Here is a 6,054-nt window from a genome sequence, read left to right on the forward strand (position 1 = left end):
ATAATATATATATATATAATATTAATTATTAAATATTATTACAAATATAAAAATAAATAAAAATAGTGAGTATAAACTTAATCAATCATATCCATGTTCGGAAATTAAAATAAGTTAAGAAACTTATTAATTAGTTGTCACAAATGTGACATTTAACCTATGCTTATTTAAATAATATTTAATTATAATTTTTTGTGTTAATTTTATTATTTAAATTTACTGTAAACAAATATTAATCTTCATAATAAATTATTTAAAATATGTTGAAATTAATCATGAATAGGCTAATACAAAGTCCATATTAAAGACAAAAATACAAAATAAAAATTAATTATTTTTTGAAAAATTAATGTTAGGAAATAACTCAAAAATGAAATTATTAATCTAGATGAGTGATTTGATTGATTGATCTATGTCTTGAAAATTACACCGTGAAACTAAATTTCACAAGAAAACACAACAATTGGGAGAAAAATAAAAGAATATAACAAGTTAATTTACATTTTTTTTTTTGCTTTGACACTTCAAGAATTCCATATTTCCTATTTCACTTGTCCTCAAACTCTAAAAAGAATTTTAGATTTTAGTTATTTTAATGTAAATTAGAAATTACCCTATATATAATATAGAGCTGAAATCTGAAGTGGGTTGATAAATTTATTTTTAAGTGAAGTTGTGTGAAAGAATGTTTTAATTCTCGAGTTTTGACTTTTGAGTACTCTTGTAAATGATGGTCTGGATAATAGTGAATAGTCATACTCTATTCTAAAAATGAATGTAGGCATTTTGTTGAATCACAATAATTTTTTTTGTGCTATTTTATTATTATTATTTTCTTGGTTCACTTTTTAATTATTAAAATATTATCAGTAAATTTAATTGGTTTGTACAGTATTTAGTTGTCTAGCAACATATAATATATCTTCTTCGATAAACAAAAAATATAATGATAAAATTAATTTATCAAAATAAAATAAAAAATATTTTTATATATTGTTAATAAATTAATGAAGAAAAAGTAAAATAATATTTAATTATTTTGAAATTAATTATATAAAAATCAATTAAATTTATTGACCCTACCATAATAAATGTGTAAACATCATTTATAAGTCAGGCCTTATTCAATCTAACATTTCCATAAATTACAGATTTATTAAAAGTTTATTACAATTAAATTAATTTGAAATATCATTTTTTATAAATGATTTTATTTTAAATTATTTATTATATATTTAATTTGTTTAATTTTATTTCTTAAACAAATAAAATATTATAACATTGTAAGCTATACTTCACTATTTTCATTAATAAAATAAAATGGATGATGTTTTCAACCAAATTTAAAACCAATATGTCAACAAACACCACAAATAACATCTTTGTGTGAAAATAAAGTCAACATTGTCTCAAACTTAGAAAAATAAAAAATAAATCAATAAAAAGGTTAATTTCTTTTTTATATATAAATAATTATTTTGATGAGATTTGAAAGAAAAAGATATATTTCTTGATACTTTCTTGCTAGTAATTACTTACAATCTTCCTAATGGCTCTAGAGAGCAACATCGGCGAAATACTACACTCTTAAGCTTTTAGAGAAGTTTTGTGAATACTCAAAGCAGAGTCTTAAGGCCTTACACGAAAATTTCAAGTTTTTCAAAAAAATATCTTGGAATTTTAATGGCGGATTTATCTTTGAGTTTGATTGAAATGGGAGACTTGATATCTTGCCTTTGGTTTTCTCATGGGAGACTATTTATATCGTCCCAAAGTCGGTTTCTGAAGCAAGTGGATTGAATTAAGTCAAAAACCATCAATAGTGTTTTGTTTGTTCTTCATCCTACTTGCCCGATCAAGTCATGATGAGGCCTATGATCGTAAGAGAAATTATCAACATGGTAGTGTGATCATTTCAACTTCGAAAAATAAAAAAACAATATACTGATTTTTTATTATTTAATTACTTATTTTAATTAAATTTAAAAATTTATATTAATAAAAACGTATAAAATTAATATATTTATACAATATTTTAAAATGGATTATTTTTTAACTTAAGTAATTTATTAATATTTAAAATTAACTAATATATATATATATATATATATATATAAATATATATTATTAATTATTAAATATTATTACAAATATAAAAATAAATAAGCATAGTGAGTATAATCTTAATCAATCTTATCCATATTTAGAAATTAAAATAAGGTAAGAAACTTATTAATTAGTTGTCACATATGTGACACTTACCAATCTTATCCATATTCAGAAATTAAAATAAGCTAAGAAACTTATTAATTAGTTGTCACATATGTGACACTTACCATATCCTTATTTAAAATTATGTTTAATTATAATTTTTTTTCTTAATTTATTATGTAAATTTACTATAATAAATTATTAATCTTCATAATAAATTTTTTAAAATGTGTTGAAATGGGTGATAAATATGTTAATACAAAGTCCGAATCATATTAAAGACAACAAAAATTAAAGATTAATTATTTATTAAAAAATTAATGTTGGAAAAAAACCAAATAATAAAAGAATTAATCTATATGAGTGATTTGATTTATCTATCAGCTATGTCTTCGAAATTAAATTACATTAATGAACTTAAGAAAACACAAAAATTGAAAAAAAAAAAAATATATAACCAGTTAATTTGATTATTTATTTGTTGCCTAACAAGTGAAAATACAATATAAATTTGCAATTATAAATTTGCAATTATAAATTTGCAATTGTGTTAACAATTCCATATCTCCTAAAACTCTATTTTTTTTTTCTGGATTTTAGTTATTTAATGTAAGTTAAAAATTACCCCATAATATTGAGTTGAAATTGAAGTGAGTTGAGAAATATTTATTTTTAAGTGAAATTATGAAAAAAAAAAACGTTTTAATTCTCGAGTTTTGAGTGTTTCTTGTAAATTCTTGTGTATTTTTTTGTAACTAATTATAATTTGATCATAGTAAATAGCCTAGGCATTTTGTTGAACCAAAACTTTTTTATATTATTTTATTGTTATTATTCTAAATTTGGTTTGTACATTGTTCTTTATTTATAAAAAATGTAGCAAGATATTACCTCTCCCCTTCAACAAAAAATAATAATAATAATATTTTTTATAAATCAATTAAATTTATTGACCCTACCATAATAAATGTGTAAACATCATTTATAGATAGGTCGGGTCTTATTCAATCTAACATTTCCATAAATTACAGATTTATTAAAAGTTTATTACAATTAAATTAATTTGAAATATCATTTTTTATAAATGATTTTATTTTAAATTATTTATTACATATTTAATTTGTTTAATTTTATTTCTTAAACAAATAAAATATTATAACATTGTAAGCTATACTTCACTATTTTCATTAATAAAATAAAATGGATGATGTTTTCAACCAAATTTAAAAGCAATATGTCAACAAACACCACAAATAACATCTTTGTGTGAAAATAAAGTCAACATTGTTTCAAACTTAGAAAAATAAAAAATAAATCAATAAAAAGGTTAATTTCTTTTTTATATATAAATAATTATTTTGATGAGATTTGAAAGAAAAAGATATATTTCTTGATACTTTCTTGCTAGTAATTACTTACAATCTTCCTAATGGCTCTAGAGAGCACCAGCGGCGAAATAGTACACGCGTTTTGGGACATGCTGCGCATTCACAAAGACGGATCAGTAGACAGATTAGTGGGTTGCGAAGTCGCTCCGGCATCGATCGATCAACAGACCGGCGTTCAATCAAAAGACGTCGTTATCTCCCCTGAAACCGCCATTTCCGTCCGCCTTTATCTACCCAAATCAGCCCTTGATCCATCGACCCACAAACTGAAATTACCACTCCTAGTCTATTTCCACGGTGGCGGTTTTTGCATAGCAACCGCCTCCTTTCCTCCCTACCATAACTTCCTCAACTCTCTTGTGGCCGCCGCCAATATCGTCGCAATCTCGGTTGACTACAGAAGAGCGCCGGAGCACCCATTGCCGGCCGCGTTTGAAGATTCATGGGAAGCTGTCAAATGGGTTATTAGCGCCGGAGATGAATGGGTGAAGAACTTTGCAGATCTAGAACGTGTCTATTTCGCCGGAGATAGCGCCGGTGGAAACATAGCGTACCGTATGAGTATTCGAGTTGGGTTGGAAATGGAATGGTTATCATCATCGGGAGCAAAGCTGGTGGGTATAATTCTTGTCCACCCATTTTTCGGAGGAGAGGAATCGATTGGATCGGAATTAGCGGAGAAAGCTGCCGTGAAATCTGATTTCGACAACTTGTGGCGAATCGTTTGGCCTTCGGTGAAATCGTTGGATGACCCGATAATAAACCCGAGTATGGATCCGAGAGGGTGCTGGTGTTTGTGGCGGAGAAAGACGGGCTGAGGGATAGAGGGTGGTGTTTCTACGATGCCGTGAAAAGGAGCGGTTGGAAAGGGACGGCGGATATCGTGGAAACGGGCGGAGAAGATCATGTTTTCCATTTGTTTAATCCAACCGGTGATAATGCATTGGCCTTCATCAAAATGTTAGTTTCCTTCTTCAATGAAGAAATAGGAAATTAAATGATCTATTTTAACTTACTATTATAGACTATTTAAAATAAAGGCAACATCAATCAAATACATTTTAACTGCGTTTTAGGGGAAATTTGATGAAATGGCCCTCATAAGTGGCTTAATTCCAAAAAAGGCCCGCGTCTGCTAATGTTTGCAAAATGGGCCTTTTTGCCCTGCGAAATGTCCATTTTACCCCTGTAATTGCATTTACTCGAATTACACTTACGCGAATTACACTTACGCGAATTACACTTACGCGAATTACACTTACGCGTATTACACTTACGCGAATTACACTTACGCGTATTACACTTACGCGAATTACACTTACGCGTATTACACTTACGCGAATTACATTATTGTTATTGTTACTCTTCCAATATCTTACGCGAATTGTTATTGAGTAATGGAAAATTGTTATTCTTCCATTATTGCTAGGGGATATTGTTATTAAGTAAATAACTTAACATATAGATTCTTGATTTTATGATTATTGTTACTCTTTTACAAATATTGTCCCATACAATTTTAGTATAAACAAGCCATTCTATCCTATTTTCCTAATCAACACTTGGATTAAGTATTCATCAGTCAATGTATTTTTGCACAAAAGCATTCTATATCATATCTCATATGGGGGTTCATTTTAAGGCTTGGATTAGATGGTATATATGGAAAATGAAAGGACCTCCATATATCTAAACATGAGGAGTTTTTCTTTTCTTTTCTTTTCTTAGAGAATGCTAGTACAACATGGAAACCACTTCAATCAAGATGCTTTCGAAAAATCAACCTCCTCTTAGTTATAGCAATTAAAAGCACCAAAGTAAAGGAGTAGTAAATACTGAACATAAGTAGCAAAACTGAAATATAGAATGTCTCTAACATACTCTCTTGTTCTCTTAGTTAATATGAAAAAGTATGTCCAAATTTGTATAAATTACTTATCTCTTTAGCTTTTTATTACAGGGTATTTATGTCCAAATAGTTTCATACCGCCCATCCTTAAAACCCACCTCAAAATCATAAGATTATTTACCTATGTTTGACATTTTCAGAAGATTTGTGGTTCGTACAACTGTTATTTTATCATGGTTAAAACTGAAAGTGAAATTTGTTTTTTGGGTATAAAATGTGTCTAGATCCATATTAGAGTGTGATTTGTTTTGCTTAATTTAGTATATAAACTTCTTTTCTAGATAATGATCCATATAATTCTAGATCATTGTGATTTTTTACAAAATAGCAAATGTAGATATTTTCTAATGATGATGAACATGAAAAAAAGAAAAAGTGTATACCAAAACAACCTAATCTTATGTTTTGTCCAAGTACCCAACTGCGGTTGTTTATTTTGTATATTCCATTTGCAGAGTGTTTGTGGCACATGATCTTTGTGGAGCATAAGTAGTGTGGTGTCCCAAAAAAAGGCCTGAGGCTTGCCGCACATTTTGACATGTTCTA

The 6,054-nt window shown here is 27.5% G+C and overlaps 1 pseudogene; it reads left to right on the forward strand.

Moving 5' to 3' along the window:
- The first annotated feature begins 3,603 nt into the window (after positions 1 to 3,603).
- LOC124942544 lies at positions 3,604 to 4,611 on the forward strand (annotated as a pseudogene).
- Positions 4,612 to 6,054: the final 1,443 nt, after the last annotated feature.

Source organism: Impatiens glandulifera, chromosome 6, assembly GCF_907164915.1.
Source record: "Impatiens glandulifera chromosome 6, dImpGla2.1, whole genome shotgun sequence".
Classification (NCBI taxonomy): Eukaryota; Viridiplantae; Streptophyta; class Magnoliopsida; order Ericales; family Balsaminaceae; genus Impatiens; species Impatiens glandulifera.